This window comes from Arctopsyche grandis, chromosome 7 (genome assembly GCF_051622035.1).
Source record: "Arctopsyche grandis isolate Sample6627 chromosome 7, ASM5162203v2, whole genome shotgun sequence".
NCBI classification, from domain to species: Eukaryota; Metazoa; Arthropoda; class Insecta; order Trichoptera; family Hydropsychidae; genus Arctopsyche; species Arctopsyche grandis.
In genome coordinates this window covers 16,240,474-16,260,043 of record NC_135361.1, presented here as the reverse complement: position 1 = coordinate 16,260,043, position 19,570 = coordinate 16,240,474, and the positions used below count along the sequence as shown (strand labels likewise).

The following is a 19,570-nucleotide window of genomic DNA, read 5'->3' as shown; positions in this document are numbered from 1 at the left end:
TCACATACGCGTAAAAAAATGCGAAAGATGCATTTCTTAACGAGTGGAAAAGTACGCGCTGAATCTCAATTGCTTTTCGATTTTGAAAAGTAAGCATTTATAATATGAGCCGACATATTTGAAAGTGGTGGAACTCCAATATTCAGTTCCAAAAATACTATACTATATCTGTTCGACTTAGTTCACAAATTGTAATCACTTATTTTAATTCCATATATCCAGAATTTCACAAAGGCAGTATAAGCTTATTACAGGCCACCAGTATTTTTAAAAAATTTTAATCCCAAAATTCCTTATATTTAATGTTTGCGAATTATTTCTCGAAACGAAGAAAAATTTTCTTACCCTAATTTCAAACATAACGGCTCATATACTATGTGCGTGGTAGACATCATCATTTGATGGTTGTACCTCCTACTCGCATAGTTCTTTTTCGAATGGCTCCTATAATGGCTCTATATAAGAGCTATTCGACTTCTAAATAAAATCGTTGCTGCTGTGCCTGAATGCGATATTTTCCACCTAGGTGAGCGTAGATTATCGGATATTATTTTAACATATTTATATGGTAAGCTGCAATCATCATTATTTTCAATTTGAATGTGATGTATGAGTGGAATCTTAATCTACTCTCTTCCATTCGGGCCTCGCTGTGATTTTATTTTTTATTTATATTTTGTTTTATTTTATTTTACTTTTTATTTTTGATTTTTACACTTTTGTTCATTTTTTTTCCTGATGTATTATTTTTCTTTTGTTACTTTTTTATTTTATTTTAACATGTTTTTCTGCTTTTGCTTTTTTCTTTTTATTTTATGTTTTAATTGTTTTATCTTTGTATTTTACTTATTTCATCTTTGTTTTTTCTTTATCAAATGTAGGCCATTATGGCACATTAGGTTCTTCCTATAATGCCACAATGGTCCAAAACTATAAATAAATAAATATACATACGTACACTTATACAAAAATACCAATGAAATTAGGATGGACTACATTTCGGCGAATGAATGCCGTATTCAAATCTAAAATGCCACTGTGCTAGAAGAAAAAGATATTCGATCAATGAGTATTGTCAGTGATAACGTATGGATGCGAACATTGAGCATTAATGCTGCATAAGGTCAAGTGCATTATAGAATATAGAAAACTGTATGTTTGGAATAACGAGGAGAATAGAAAACGGAACACGTGCGTTAGAGTATGACAAAGGTGGTTGATGTAATGATGACAATAAAGAAATTGAAATGACAATCGGCGGGTCATATAGGTAAAAAAACGAACGATAGATGAACGACAGAAGTTCTCGAATGTTGCCCGAGAGAATGTAAATGGGTTCAAGGAAGGCCACAGGGGAGATATGTAGATGTATGAAATCTGAACAATGTGCGAGATGAGATGGATGAGGGTTTCTCAAAACAGAAAAATGAGAGCGTATTGAAGAGGCCTTCATTCAGCAGTGGATGGCGAATGGCTATGAATGACAATGATGATTATGACGATAGCAGTAATATTTAATAGGCAGCTCGTGGAGTAAATATGAACGTTCGCATAATTGTATTCGTCATTTTTATTATAAAATTTGATTTAATTTTTTATGCAAACTTCATACCGAATACACAAAGATAACATCCAAACGACATAGCACCTGTTATACGATTTTCGCATCAGTATCTTATAGGACGGTTAACGCGTACGTGTTCGGTTTTTAAACAACGACTTTCTTATACGACTCGATTAACACTGGGATTGTCTTATTTTACGAACGAGTCTGCGTAAGATACGAAAAAGCTTATATGTAGTATAAAGCCAAAAAAATGTTTTTAGTGTGAGTGTATGTATGTATTTCTTGCTTATATGAATGTATTTATGTACGGGTATACAGATGTATTATACCAAACGTACATCATACATATTGGTATAAAAGTATATGTGTACATACATATGTAAGTGCATATTTTGATTTCATCGTGCGAATTTACTCGACAAATATAAAACGGACGATGTTTGCTTTCAAAATAAACCCTGATACAGTAATGAAGCAAAAGAAAAGAGACGTGGAAAAACAGAATGAAAATATAAAAAAAAATGGCAAGAAAAATACACAAGACCGTGGTTATATTTATACAATATATAGGTCGCCAGACGATACATATCTCTTGTACTTGTACTTTTAAAAATAGAAAAAGAAAAAACTTTACTTTCTCCGCCAAAAATACAATGGTTAAAATTGATTTTAACAATTGCAAAAGTGTGAATTACTATAAAAAATTGGAGGAATCCGATAAATTCACTTCCAAATTCGATACGAGGTGTGTGTTGATGAATGATAAAAAAATATTTACGTCGGCAATAAACCTGGCTTGTTTATATCGCTCAAGTTTGCGCACCGAATTCGTATGAGACAATATTATACCTACCTGTGTATATACATATGTATGTACCTGAGTAATGCAATGTACACACTACGAACGGAAGACATCGAAATAAATTGCACGTAATGTAGAGAAGGACACGGAGAAGAGGGGAATTTAGCTGTGGAAAATTGTTCGTGATTGTGACCTCAAGTGGTGTGTCATTTGTTATATGTAGAACCGGTACGAGTTTCGTAGCTTCGAAGAAACCCTCATTTCCTTAGGTCATAATATGAGATTATCGTTCGTAATAAGCTTCAAAATTGCAAATTTTCGTCGCCAAGTACGTAATTGGACGGGATTGTACGTTGCGATAAGTTAAAACGTATTCACTAAGTGTTATCGCAAATTAAAAGAAAGTGAAGAAACGGAGTGGAAATTAAAAGTAAGTCGTCGAAGTATAAGTTTCACTTTTGCGTAATTTTTCAGTAAGACGAAGTCATCTTTGCGTTTATTTACATAAGCGAATTTCATTGAAAATAAACAAATTTTCTCAGATATTTGATACGGCACAAATTATGTCAAATAGAAAAAAAATGGCGTTTTGAGAAAGTTTAAAGATATACGTATTTGTATGATTTCAAGTAAAATTCATAAAAAAACATTGAATTGTGTTACAATTGAATTGCAAATGAAATTCCATATTCACTTATACTACACATAAAAGTTAATCCAAATCACTTTTTGAACTTATAAGTGAAAATCAGTCATCAAAATGAAATCCGTCATTGGATACATACATATATTTAGTACGGGTATAATTGTATCGGTAAACGGATTATTTCGCAAATTGGGATCATAAAAATCGCGAATACGGAATATTTGACACTCGAGTTCTCGTTAGTAGATTATTTCACGTGGGTGGCTTTCAATTTATGGAGTTTTTGAATGCCAGATGCCAGTGACGTGCATGAGATCGCTTTTTGCGGAATAATCACCGAACCAATTGTATCATGTGATCATTGGAACGTAAATAATAAATATGAAAGATAATCAAAACCAAAAAATAAATACCATATTGGTATTGTTTTAGTACATTGTATGTACATACATATTTTTACTTTCTTTTATTTAAAAATATTTGGGAGAGGTAGCATAGTCAATGAACTCAAGGGGTTTGTCAATTATAATAATAAAAAAATTATGAATCAAAATAAGATTAAAAAAAATCTAAATAAATCAAAAAACAAAAAACAAAATACAAATAAAATAAAAAATACAAATAAAAAACAAAACTAGAGGAAATTAAATTATAATCCAAATTATAATACAATGAATATAATCCCAAAAATAACTACAAAAACCCATTAATGTATAGGAAATCATTGAATTTATTTTATAGGAAGTTAAGCTTATTATTAATTAGGTAAATAATTTATTAGGTACACTATTCCAATATTTAACCACTGTTTCAATTTTCACTTTGAAAAGACCCAAATTTAAATGCACGCAAAGTACATAGTATTGAATTCGGTATAACGGGAGAGATAGGAAACGGAACACATGGGAGAGAAGTATGACAAGGGTAGTTGATATAATAGAAAGAGTGAAGAGATTGGGTCATTTAGCTAGAATAATGGACAAAAGGTGCACAAATGACAAAATAAGTGCCGGAATGGTACCCGAGAGGATGTTAAAGGCTGAAAGGAAGGTCGCAATGAAGATGAGTCGACGAAAATAGAAAAATGTGTGGGATGCGATGGAATAGAGAGTTGCGCAAAACAAAGGCGAATAGAAGCGAGTTGGATTATCCTTCATCCAGCGGTAGATGGTTAATGTCCGTAAATGGTTTAAAAATAAAGAATGTCTGATTTTTTTTGTGGTATATATCTTTTTGGAGTATGAACGTACGACCTGTCAAATGAGTGTTTGTGTTAAACGTAAGGAGGATAACTAACTAACCTCTTCTTACTTTTTATATATTTGCAAACTTCGATTAGATCGCCAAAATATATTCAGAAATACATATGTATGTATATACAAAAATAGTATTGTAACATATTGATTTTGTCTTTTTTTTTATTTGATAGTTCGATAAAGATGCTGGGAAAGATGCGATAGTTTTCCGCCGCTTTCAGAACAAAAAATGAAAACGTATAATCAGACGATTGCCAATTGGCAAAGGGACCTTTTCGACAATTGACTCACATTTAACCGTATTTGGGCAAGCAAGAATGTCAAACGTTCATCGGAAGATTCGCTGTCACTAACGAACCGTAGTTGGTCGCTGACGTCAGCACGCGGATATTTCTCTACACACCCACACACCGCACTTCCGCCCACTCTTCAGCCCCTCGCGAAAGAATACACCCCTGTGAAATTACGACGATACTTAAACTTCCCTTTCACCTCTGCGCACTGTCTTAAAATCTGCAACGCGACATAGTAAGCGGTCACAAACCCCTCGCCGAAACACATTTTACATATAAAAAGAGTTTTTCCTCGCGTCCTAACCTAATTTTAATTTATAATCCAGTCCGATAGCGTGTCAACGACGATGCCTCCTCATTGTTTTAATTATGCCTCGCTTCGTAGTTCGTCAATTTTGCATCGTATTTGCATATTAAGTTCCGCAGAGATACGCTTCTTCTATACACACACACACACACACACACACACAGGTGGATAGCGTTTGAATATTTATAAGCGTCTATTTTACATACAATATCAAAAATCTTATAAAATTATGCTAGCTATACGCGATGAATATATACCACATACATACACACGATTATTATTATTTAGAATTAAAGCACGACGATGCGCAAAATAAAATTTCAGTGGGCGATAGTAATTATTTAAGCGGCGGCACACATTCCGTCGATAAATATTTTTGAAGGTTCCAAAAACGATCGGATTTTGCGGTCTCGTGAGAAGCCCTGCTTCGCAACTTTTTGCATGTGCGGGTAATTTGGCTATAGAGCTCGTAAAGCGGTTTGCCAGCTTATGATTTAAGTTGGGGCTTAAAAGTTTATCGCCACGCCAGAAGAAACACTTGGAAGTTTCCTTCGAGAGCTCTCATACAATATTAGAGGATCGAACTACATAGTATGTACATACATACATATGTATGCACATTGTGAGGTACTTCTATTTTTAATTTAAAATATTCACCGCGAATATGAACGAACATTACGAACCCGCGGGTACGAATGTGAATTTCAAAAACACTCTGCAATCCTCTCTCGTCCTCTGTTTTCGAAAGTGTAAAAAGCGTATATAACGTTTATATCGCCTGACTCGAGTTTTACGGTTTATAAAGTTACTTTTATTATGCATATGACACGTGAATCATACACACTCATATATATATGTAGGTAAATGAAGGCAGCAGGAACCTGCTGAAAAGCAACATTTGAACCTCAGCTTTTATCGCTAGTTGAGTTTGCAATATAAAAAAGCGATAGTTTATCTTCGCAAATGAAGCATTAACAGAATCAATAAAATGGCGATCAATTTGAGATTTTACAACGCTCGTATAAGTAATATTATTTAAATTTTCATATTTAATATCATTTTACAAAACACATCACGTTCACAGTGGGTGTATGTACATATGTATTACATACATATATGCACATATCTACGAGATTGAAGACAAAACAAAATTTGATAAATTGACTTTCGCTCGCTTAAATCCATTATGTATATTTACGAGACGGTATGCTTTACTATATATACAATATATGTATATATATTGCAGATAGACACGACACGTGAGATCGGTATCATTTTTCACTGTACAGTTATTGTGTTAGAGTCGGTGGTACATTGTGCATCCCACACGTCCCCTGTGTAACCCTAGCTGCAATATCCTGTGGGCGTCCAGACTAAACAAATGACCCGAAAATGTCAGAACAAAAAGCTCCAAAAGCTGTACAAGCTGTACGCCTACTGAACATATAAAGGGGACGATTTTATATACCCTAAGAACAAAACTGCCATCTACTAATTTCATTACTAATTTAAGTATAAACTCTCATATATAAACTACATATGTGCTTTAAATCAGCATTCAAGATTTTGTGGAATTATGTAAAGGATGTTTTTTTTTAGAGGTATAGAACTTAAAAAATTAAATAAAACACACAAAAATCATGGTAATGGTTATAATTAGAGGCCGGATAGCCAAGGGGCCGCGTATTGTTCAAATGTTGTAAATGCATTGTTAAAGGTTTGTCGAACCTTTTTTACAAAGGATTTACAACAATGGAACAATGAGCGGCCCCTTGGCTATCCGGCCTCTAGTTATAATCCTCACAGGGATGTTTTGTATTTGCAGTTGGTTCTTATTTATTGGAACCGGCTGTAGGTGCTAGGCATTCCTTATGTTATATTTTATATTTGATATTTTTACGTATCTGCTATTATAATTGCTATTGTTTTTTATTGATTGATTATTTTTTTTGATATATATTTGATTTATATTTGATTTATATTTGATTTATATTTTTTTGATTTATATTTGATATTTTATTGATTGTTCTGATTTACTGAATAAGGTTTATTTCAGAATCCCAGTTCGATACTCTAGACGCGTTGCACTCTTTTCACTTGATCCTTTCAATACTAATTCCCAAAAATATTTTTATCTGTAGCGCGTTTATCGTATGTTTAACGGAGAGCTGAATGAGGTTGATCTGTTTGGTATTTCCCTACATCAATTCAGGTCTAACATCAAGAGAATCTTGATGATTGATTAATTTTTTCTCCTATTCTATTTTTCCAATATTTCCATTATTTTTATACTTTAGTTTAGTTATGTAATGTGCTATTTAACCATATTATAGCTTTCATTCTTTTCCTTTTCATTTGTTTATTTTGTATTTACCTTTTTCATTTGTTTTATATTTGTAAATTTCAATTTCTTCTTATATTCTATCTTATAACCTTTTCCAAATATTTTAATACTATAGTTTAATTATGCAATGTACTACATATTTTGTCATGCCTTTATTCTTTACTTTTTAATTTGTTTTCCTTATATTTATCTTTTTCATTTTTGTAAAAATCTATTATTGGACTCATGTTACATATATTATTTATTTATTTTTTGTTTTTTTTATACCTATCTCTGTACATCCTGTCTGTTGATTTTTCAATTAATAAAATAAAATAAAATAAAATAAAAAAAATAATGTATAAATGTATTATTGTCTGTGTTTATACATTTGTTTATATTTATTTTTCTTTTAGAGAACATTCCTTCTTTGTTGTTTTTTATAATTTGTAATTATTATTAGTTGTTTGTGTATATATATGTTGTTTTTGTTATGTCCAATTTCTTAAGTTATTATTTTGTTTCTTTTCTTTTCTGTTATATTTTTGACCATTGTGGCGCATTAGGAATTCCTGTAATGCTACAATGGTCCAAACTTTAAATAAATAAATAATATTAGTTCTATTGGAAGATAATATTATGTCATTAATGTTTAAATATTATATACGGCATATGAGCGCTGCGGCTCGTTCGAATAAAGCGCAATCTGGAAGTCTAATTTTCGACCACTTTTTCGAGCAGCTGTATATCGGCAATAACGCGGCGAAGGCTTCCAAATTATCCATCGTCTCTGACTTATCGACGTAGACTTCACATATCTTCACAGAAGATAATCCGAATGTGTTAAATCAAATGATCTTGGAAGACAATACACGACCGTAAAATCGACGTAGCACGGTAAGTTTCGCGAACTGAACCACGATTTTCAAAATAAAAGTGCACAATTATATAGTAAAATCGCAAACCAAACTTGAGCACAAATCAGCTGACAATTGTCAAATTGGCTCTTACTGGAAAAAGAGTTGCTAATTCAAAAAACAAACCTCTAAAAACAACACTCTTTATAACAGTGTCAACATATCTCTTTTATTTATGAATCAAAATGTTCCATTTAAGTTTTATTCATATAAGACACAGCGTCGCACAGTTTCACTTGAAGAGCTATTGCTTACCAGTAGAGATATTGTGGGTTCTATCTATTGCTTAACAGCGGAAATTCCGGCCAAATACGCTGCTAGTGATTATTATACATACATATGTATATTGGTGGTTATTAAAAACTCAGAAAAACCGTCCCCTGCTTGAATTTTCCCGATTTATCTAGCTTAATTATTGTTACGGATCCAATAAATCGTTATCCCCCCCCTGTTTCTTGCAAATGTCAGTTTCTAGCATCTCAAATTCGTTCATTCTTATAAAATGCTACCTACATATTCTGTTATATGTATGTATATATAAATAATGCATTTCTCAAAAATTTACTGTACATAAAAAATGAGTTGATTGTACCATATCTGTATCTTTTGTATTATATTTTATTTTATTTTATTTTAAAAGGAAAACCAACAGTCTTAAATCAAAACAGAACAAATAATAAAATACATTACAAAAGACCAATTATAGGTTTCCGCTGGTAGTAATAAACTAAAGGGTAGACATACACGTAGTCATACATAAAATTTGAAAATTAACATAAGAAAAAACAGAAAAATTAAATAATTAAATGTGAGTAAAAAATTTCACAGTTAGTAAGATTATTCAAAAAAAGGAATATACATATGTATACATGTGTAATTGTCCTTTAATGTTTGGAATTGTCAGTATTTACATATGTGCACACAAGTATGTGTAAACTAATATAGAAATGTATAACCTATGATAGAAATGTATGTCATAAAATGTATAACCAAATACTCAGTTTACAGCTTAGGAACACCAAATTGTGTACACTATGGAATACAGACGATTTCTTAAATTGCAAATCCAAGATATATATCGTGACATGTTAAGATAATTAAACTTCTGAAAGAAACTGACACGAGAATGAATGAAACTTTTGGGTATAGAGTACTTTGTTTGGGTACAGTATTTTCGTATACTAATGATACCTAGGAAGAATCTAAATAGAGTTGATTCTAGACGAAAATTATAATTGCACTATACATATATACACATTGCGAATATATTGAAGATTTCGTATATTTGTAGGTACTTCGGATAGGAAATATTCTTGAAGACAGATAAATATTTTGTTTAGCTCGTGGTATGCACCTTTAGTTCAAGGTTCAATTCGATATAAACTCAATCTCAACTTTCAACAGTTGCTGGAAATTGCTTCGGAAAGTTCTAATAAACAAATCTCGTGCTAAGAGTTTTATGTTCAACGGATAACTTCACAGTGTCGTATTCGAATCAAAAGTATATGTGTATATACATAAGTATTTTAAATAAGAATCCTTTGTACTACATACCAGTGTCTGGACTAAATATTAATATTAAATTAAGTATTTTTTGTCCATAACCTAGTCTCCTGTTTTAAATGTCTTAAGTCTATATTTATTTTTAATGCCCTAAGCTTGGTCAGTGCTTCAGAATCTATTTTTCACTACTTCATTTACAATTTCTAGTACTTCATTCTCTTCATTTACAATTTCGATCGTCAATCACGCTCAAAAAAGGCAGAATAGTTAGAAAAGTTCCGATGTAATCGATGAGTCATCTTTCATACAGTCAATTACATACTTTCAATTCTCCATGAATTAAGGAAAATTTTAACGGAAGACGCACGCAGACCATTGTAAGCTTCTACATACATACATATGTATGTATTATATATGTATATTAGATAAACTGCTACCGACACTTCAAGGAGATGGCAGCAGAGTTCGTCAAAAGAAGATAGTAAAAGTTTTCTCAGCATATCAAAAATGCTTGCATTTATTTTATATAAAGGTTATATGAGATAGTGTGAAAACTGTTCAACTAAGTTTAGTATGTAGGGACGGTAGAAAAACGCATTTGTACAGCCAGTTGTCATCACGTCGATTTCAAAGATGATTCTGATGGAATTTTCAATGAATAAATTTCATGATTTTTAGCCAGCAGCATAGCTCGGTCGTTAAGCTTCTGCTTAACACAGAGAGGCGCCGGGTTCGATCCCATGAGCTGACCTCAATTGGAAAAGAATGTTTCTGAGTACATCTTTAGTGTTGCTGGTCAGACGTGGATATTGTGACTCCAGGTCGATCGTTTCCGTTTCAGAGTTTGCCAATTTTCTCTGATTTCATTGTTGAAACGGTTCCCGTTTAAAAATAAATTGGCCCTAAATCCTTCCTACCTACTATGTCACCACTATTTGAAGTATGATTAATGTATGTACAATAAAATTTATATACAATTCATAGATGTCTCGTTAATTTGCGAGTTTTTCAGTGTCTCGTAATTCAACGACTTGTAGTAAAAATGCTGCATTGTAATTGTAATTGTAATTTGTAATTGGCCAGGAAGGCGCATTGGGATTTAACTGTAAGGCCTTCCTGGTATATATGTAAAAAAATAAATGACGGAGACATTTGCTTGCTTTAATGAGTGCTAACCCTCCCCCCCCCCCCCCGTATGTTGGTAAAATATCAAAGCGATCGGAAGAGTGCACGGGGTTCAAAATCAGCTTACAAATTTCGGACAGTAAGTAATTTCATCTTACTAATCAAGTGTGACCTCACGATATAATAAAAAGCACGTAATAAAAATAATTCAAGATACATATATTATTTTCATTGTAATAACAACGCTATTGAAATGTGAAAAATTGTTAACAGTTCATGACGAAACGATTCTTCCAAAAGATGACCGATCGATTTCTCAATTGGATGTACATACATACATACATACATACATACACATACCTGTATGTGGATCGAATACGGAAGATCAAAAAATTGTGGACATCCTGTAGAGAGCGCGGCCGTTTCGCGCACCCACACTAACCGCTTTTTATTCTGTCGGCTCGAATTTAGCAAAGCGGATCTCTCGTATCCTTTTCGCCTCGAAGGGAAGCGACGCCACAAAAAGGGCAGGAAGTGGCCTCACAATAAAGCACAGCGAGTCCTCTCTCTCACACTCGCTCATCCCTCTGTCGGTGTTCGGCGACGGTAACGAGGAGGGAGGGTGAGGCCGAGAGGGCACACACCGCCTACAAAGTGAATTTGGTCGTAAACCAAAATGGATATTCCAGAAATTTAGTATAAGCACAAGTGCGACATGATTTTTACTTTCTGCGGTGCGTACCAAGTGGGTTCGCTATTGTGCTTAAAGCATATTTTGTTGGATAAAATTCCCAGAAATCTTAACATATATTATTATATTACAGGGTATCTTAACTTATGGAACGTGACCTAAAACGAGGTCGATCGGCATATTAAATGGTTTGCGAAACACTTTCAACAATTGCAATACGTTTTTAAAAATAAGATTTCATTTTAAAAGATTGTTTTACTTGAAGTATCACACCCCCTATAACGTAAATAGTTGGCCAGTGGCGTAGCTAGGAATTTCGGGCCCTCATGCCCTCAAAACCGGACCCTTTACCTAATACCTTTTAACCTGATTTTTAAATATATGAGATGAAATAATTCAAATTGTTTCTTGATGCATATTTACTTAAGACCAGCGCTTTTTTTTGAAAAAAAAAGGTGCCGTAACTCACTCGTTAAGTTTTTTATTGGAAAAGATTATATTCAAATTATATTATATAGAATATTCGTTTTAAATATAAAAAAAATGCTGAGGAAAAAAGGTGCCGGAACGCCGTTTCTTCGCGTTACATGGGAAAAAATGCATAAGACTATAAGTATAAAAATTCTAGAAAAAAAATTAAATTACTCGATTTAAGGTTTTTTTCCAATTAAGTATTTTTTTAATAACGTTATAAATAATACCACTTGAACCTAAATGGCTTTATATGGTCTACAAAGATACAAGCTCAAATAGTTACTTCACATTTCTGCGTCGTAAAATAAAGGTGAAGCAAAATAATAAATATATAATTTCGAAAGAGACTTTGTATTTAGTTATGTAAGGTTTAATGTATGTATGTATGTACGATTTTGCAATGGAATTATACACATTAGATAGTATGAAAACTATTATACAAGTGACTATTATAACTATTTATGTAACCTGTGAAGTTAAATAAGGGTGGTGAGCAGGCGCATCTTATAGCAAACTGTCATCACGTCGATCTGACAGTCGTTTTTGATCTGGAGAGACTTGCTTACTTTAATCAGAGCCAACCTCCGCATGTCGGTAAAATATCAAAGCGATCGGAAGAGTGGAAGTGGTTCAAAATCAGCTCACAAATATTGCGCCATGTACATACACACAGTCAGTGACACTAATAAAAAGTTTGTAAAAAATGTGCTATGTATTACATTTCCTGCAAGAAACCACTAAGTTCATAAAAATATACTACCTATACAATATATATTTTTTATTAGGTATTTTTTCAGCTAATTATCAATGCATTGAATGCAGATGGTGAACCAACAGGTGTGATGACGGAATCGCATTGCACAGTGTTTGCGCAATAGAAAGTCACAAAGACCGAGTACTACAAGCATAGATCCTTCTAATTCCAAATCTAATCGCATTTATTACAACAAATACGTATCCCGGCTAGATAAATACTTTCAAAATGTTCGTTTTATGCTAATGAGCGCATCGAACCAATCGACTCTCGAGATTATTCGAACCAACAGGTCGCGTTGACAGAATTGCGTCGGTTGCACAATACGAACTATAATAGCACATTAAATACGCAGTGAAATATGAATGTGAATAGCCAATCGATGCTTATTTACCTGGATGAAATCGATACGCCGTAAATTTTATTGATGGTACATACATTGGTGGGTGGTAGACATAATAGAGAATGATTTAAACCGGAGCTATTATACGATAAATTAGTAGCAATTAATCAATTTATTGTGACGTCTACTATAATCACTCAATCGCAATAGGCACTTTGTTCGTATTTTATTAATTTTCCGTCCTTTTGAATTGAAATCGGCTTTCTATTTACCTGCCACGAATGCGTGTGTATACCTATACAAAAATTCAATGAAATTGAGTGAAAGTTTCGCATTGACTAGAATGAATTTTTCAGAACAATGAAACTTATATGGGAAAGATATAATGGTGCATTTTAAAAACCGACTTTACTCCTTAGAACGAATTATTTGCGCATTAGAATAAAAAAAATTCACATTTAAAAAATATATTTCTGTTAAAAAATAATGTTACCTTGAGCGTTATTTTTTCATTTTATTTATTTTTTTATATATGTATATACCAGGAAGGCGTAACAGGTAAACCCAAATGCGCCTTCTTGGCCGGTTACAAACAATGCAGCATTTTTATTACATAAGTCGCTGAATTACGAGACTCTGAAAACTCGAAATTAACGAGACATCTATGAATTTTAGCTTGTACATAATTTTTATTGTACATTAATCACACTCAAATAGTGGTGACATAGTAAATAGGAAGGTTTTTTAGCCAATTTAATCGAGGAACCGTTTCAACACTGGAATCAGAAAAATTGGCAAACTCTGATAGGAAACGATCGACCTGGAGTCAGAAATATCCAAGTCTGACCAACAGCACTACAGATATACTCAGAATAAATTCTTTTCAATCGAGGTCAACTCACGGGATCGAACCCGGCACTTCTCGGTGCTAGGCAAAAGCCTAACCACCGAGCCGAAATAAAAAAAAAAAGTTTCGATCATTTAACAATTAAAAAGTCCACAGTCAAAGGTAGAATTGAAAAACAACCAAGATTTCAACAAAAATAAATTTGAAGTTTAATTCACGAATTCTTGTTAAATTAAACACCTATTATACAGAGCGGGCCAACTTAGACGGTTGCCGGTTGAGACTTTGCCGATCCTATACGTGAGTTCTATAATGTTCAACGTCAATGCGCATTTCATTAATTTCAGGTTGCTTTATATTTTTTACAAATCTGTTTTTAGTTTCACTTACGATTACAATTCTGAAAAAAATTTGCCTCTTATCCGATCGTTTTCATATTTTGCCAAATTGCTCATTTTGGTCATCAATATAAGTAAATGGATCCTCCGCCATTACGATGGTGCAAACATATCGTGTTATTCTGTTGTGAAAGTAGCATATCAAATGCCGGCACTTGATATTAAAGTGCTGACCTAATTAAAACAATGGATTTGTAATGTTTCGAAAGTGTTTTTTTATGTTTTATTTATTTATTAAAGGTTTTTAGTCTTATTGCTTATTTTATTTTTTTAAGTGTACAAATATTAAAGGGACTTTATTAAAGACATTCATGTGATCTTGTTTTGCAATCTAATTTTATATTTTTCTATCGCTGCTTTTTTTAATATATGAGCAATTTTTTTTAAATTTTACATTTATATCACACAAATTTAATGAAATAATTACGATAGGGGGCGCATTTGAATTGTTCCCATTTTATATCACTGACAACATCGTGCTCGTGAGTTTTTTTTTTTAATATAATTAGCGAATTAACAGTTTGAAGTACGCATTGACGGGTACGAGCGAGCGAAATACACACGATTTTAACGGTAATTGATATCGAAGAGGTTATTCTATGTAAAATAGACAAGTCGTGCACACACTAGTAAAATAAATGATTACGGTACGACTGGCGCTTAATGAGCAGTTCAACAAGTATGGGGCTCAACAATAAGAAAATCGTCTTGATAACTGTTATTATGGCATTTCTCCATTTTGCTGTTCGCGTGCAGCGACTTGGCAAACCTACATAATTTCACAAAAGTTGAAAAAAACTTGACGTTTACTTAAAAGCATTTGTAATAAAAATTCGTTTTGTTTTACATAAAACGCCGTCTCCAAAGTTCAAAGTTTATATTTTAATTAAGAAAGCATATTGCCCTTGTGAACTTTGTACTTTTTTAAATCGCACAATCTCTCACGCGGCCCCTTTCGTTCGAATTTATTTTAACTAATGAATGTTTTTAATAAGGGATTTTCAGAGTGTGAGGAATAGCGTGATAGTGGGTGCATGTTTTTGTTGCATTTGTATACCACTCCCACATAAAGAGACGATAGCTATCGAAATGGTAGTTTTACGACCGCTTTCAAAGCTACAATTCTGTGATGAGAGTGAATCACTGACCACAGCACAACGTGCTGGGAATTTTTCAGATAACAAATACAGACAAACATATGTACATACAACGGACTAGTTTCAAAATAATGAAAATTTTAACAGTCGAGAAAGCTAGAAAATAATGGAATACTACATATGTATGTATATCCACACTGAATTTATATGAAGAAGAGAGGTAGATTCATTCATAAAAGTCATTGTTACTTTTATTGACGCATGGAAATGTGAACACTCCAGTTGCAGTATGTGTGTCAACAAAAGAAATTCGCTTATAAAAAAAGATATTTTTTTTACTACGAATACGTTTCATTCAATACTTTATTTAGTAAACACATCAATATTTCATAAATGTCATATTAAAATAGTGTCCATGTAACGTGCAAAAATTGCAATCGTAAAAGCATCGCCCATTTCTTCAATGGTAACTGTATCCGAAGTGCTGTATCCATAAATATACAACTAGCAAACCCTCGCAATTCCCGCAACATCTTGGCATATACTCGTACATAAGTTAGGGTATATTTCGCAAGATAATGTGTGCACTGGCGGATGCAGCCATTGAATTAGGAACGACGAGGCTCAATGAACACACACTCGTAAATTTTCCCAGCAGCGTTCGTCATCCGTGTGAGTATACCCAAAGGTATGTCTTTATTTGTAACATGCGGAGACAGTGTACGAGTAACCCGATAAACAAACCCTTCCCAAGAGACTTCACATATGTATACATATGTATGCATACTTTGTCATGTCGATCTAGCGAGTATACTGTGTATAATATTTCATAACCGCATCCAAAGTACTTTTCAAGTGGAAATACTTCACATATGTATAACTGATACAAACTTGAGGACATCAATTTATGGTACTTATTTACATTTTTAGCGGAGTGGTTGGAATATAAAATACAAGGGAACGAAAATACTTTAAAATTAAGAGGTTGATTGCGGCATGTTCTATAGTGAATGATGTATTTGAATAAAATGCCTGTTGGGATGGCCAGAAAGGAACGGTTGTTCGGCAAACTTAAGTGAAGAAATTATGAAGATCCTATATGTAGATTGATATTACATATGTACATATATACAGAGGAAGTGTAAGGCAGTATCTTCTCAAGAAGACGTTGATTGAAGAGTGGCGAAACGGGATGGAGAGGATGTTGTATGAATCATAGCAGATAAAAGTTGATTTCAAATAGGAATAGAGCATACGTATTGTTTTGTTGTTTTACACTTATTGAAGTGTCATTTTCAATATACACACATACATCAATTCATCAATCAAAAAATAATTTAACATCAATTGGCACATCAAATATTTTCCGATATTTTCCGACATTCAGAAATATCATTACACGATTCGCCAAATATATTACATATATTTCTCAAGTGAGAACGTGGCATATGACATTGACGCGCACTGTGGGCTATGTCACACACACCAAAAGCTTTTATGGTATAGAATTTCATTCCGAGAGCTTTTATCGATTATTTTATTGTTTGTAATTAGTGTACGTTGAAGCTATCACTTCAAATGGACAAAATGGAACATTTCGAGTGGGAGTAATTGCCAAAAGATTTCTCCCTCGCCCCAGCTTCAGTCAGAACTAATTTATAGACAAAACACACACACACACACACACACACATCGTTCAATTGAGAGATCGTTCAATTAAACAGACACGAATAGAGCAGTAACACAAGTGTGAGCCGAGAAAATATATTATTTTTCGTGTTTACATTGTAAAAGAAAAATAGCCAATGGAAGGGAGGAACGAGAGTAATTTATCTTTTCGGTAAGCTCGCGTTATTAGACCGCATTTTCCTTATTTATCGCGCTACGCTAAAGTAAAATCCTGATGAATACTGCCGTATTTATTATTATTTCGCTGTGCGAAATTTCGAAACTTCATACGATTTATAATAATCGCATTACGAGCCCGTCCGCGCACTGTAATTATACATCATCGGTTACATTTGCATACTAAATGTTCGGGATAAGCATCTGCCGATAAACCGGAAGCGTTCTCGAGCGTTCCCACGATTGCAACTTATTAAATTTATTGAAGATGTTTTAAGTTTGTCGAAAGTCGAGTGCGGTTAGTTATCTGCGCGATAAAAGTTGAACAGCATAAAACGGTACACGTAAAAGTGGGAGCGGGATGAATCTTACGTGATTGTAAGATTGATTAAGATTGATTAAACTCACTTTAATTCGCAGGGGAGCTAAACTGAAACACTGCACTGAAAACAGAGTACTTCACGTTAACAAACAATCACAATAACACGTTGTTTGTTTTTGTTTTGGTATCACATGTCGGCGCTAGTTTCACCGTTCTATCGGTGATCACTGTTTACACTGCGCTTTGGTGCAGCGCCGATGCATCGCTGCAGTTTGGATTGGTCCAGATGCACTACCGGAGAGGATCGTTCCGGCAACTAAGCCGTTTCGAGTTTGTTTTAACACTGTGAGCCAAGCGGACTATTTTTGTACGCAGAGTGATTGCGGACGCACGCAACTACACCCTCACCACAAAGCTGTTGCAATTATTATTGATTTTGATTTTTAAATATTTTATATTATTACTTATGTTCACAATACATCTTATATATATTTAATAGCTACTGATCTATTGATCATTTTCTATCTTACAATTTTAATTTAATTTTGTTAGTAATTATAGTATTATATTATTCTAATATTAATGTGTAGAATAATAGAGCTGAAAAACCTATTTATAATTCTTATAAATGCTCATAATACATCTAATACATAATATTAATGTTCAAACTTGTATGATACTATGCACATACATATGTATAATGCAAGAATATTAACTGTATGACTTATTTATATTTCATATTTCTCAGCCACACCTTTTACGGCCATGCCAATAACATTATATAAATTTCAATTTTGCCCAACTCATATTATAGAAAAATCAATCTCGCTAATTATTATAATTCATTTTACAAATGTGAATAGAACGAATAAGCGATGAATTCAATTCTAATATATCCGTCCTAAAAAAAAAAACACGTAACAACGAAAATAAATTTAAACATTTATTTAATTTTTTTAAATTATATTATATCTCAGTTTACTTGTGATGTTGTTGAATTAATCAAATTTCACGCCTCTTAATGTTTTCGCACGCCTATATTTTTTTGAATCAGATGAAAAATTCGCTTGCTTATTTATGATTTACTCATTTTTATGCACGGGATTTTGCGTCTGTACTCTGTTTCAGGATTTATGCTAATCCAAATTTATTATCCATGCATTCCATATAAAAAATTACATGGAATGCATTTTTGGCTCGGGTTTTATCATGCTAATATGACAATAACATATAATATAATTTTTATTTAAAGAAATTTCGAATAGAATACCTATTTTTTATTATTTTATTATACACATAGACATCATATTTGCCATGACAGGAATCACCCCATGGCGATGCGGTTAAATTACGTTTGTACATATTGCTCATTGGTCTGACAACATATGTATATTATATCCTACATTTTCCGATAGTTTTGAAACTTTGCCATTTTGCGCAGTTTGGTCAACAATAGATATTCAAATCATCAGTACGATGGTGAAAAATAATCATAATAGACACGTTTAAAAAATTCAACAATTTTGACCGTCTCGACGTCTTGTGGTAAGTAGATTTATATATTTTACTATCCACCACCCTCTCGTTTTGTCAGATTTTAATTTTTTAATCGCCCATAACTTTTTATTTTTCACAATATATTTTTTCTAAATTTGGACACAATTTTTACTACAACTCACGAACCTCGTGAATCCAAAATAATATTTTGTTCAAGGAAGATAAAAATGTATAGCCGATCATCGTTTATTCATTTATTTATTTAAAACATACATATCTTACTGGCCGGTTAATCTTATTATTTATTTAAAGTTTGGACCATTGTAGCATTACAGGAATTCCTAATGCGCCACAATGGTCAAAAATATAACAGAAAAGAAAAGAAACAAAAAAATAACTAAAGAAATTATATATACACATATGTATTTATATATGTATATATGTATACATACACATACATTAATGTATAAACAAATATGAGAAAAAATTAAAAGAGTTTTACACAAACACAGGGGGATTTGAAATAGTCTAAAAATATATGTAACTGAAAAATGCTATGTATT

General features: G+C 32.7%; 1 protein-coding gene across 1 annotated transcript in view; it reads right to left on the bottom strand.

The window, feature by feature from the left end:
- The window catches only part of LOC143914071 (uncharacterized), an 83,338-nt gene extending 65,481 nt beyond the window's left edge, over positions 1 to 17,857 (bottom strand). The window contains exon 1 of the mRNA XM_077434161.1: positions 17,597 to 17,857. The gene's annotated coding sequence lies outside the window, so the exon portion shown is untranslated. The remainder of the gene's footprint in view (positions 1 to 17,596) is intronic.
- Positions 17,858 to 19,570: the final 1,713 nt, after the last annotated feature.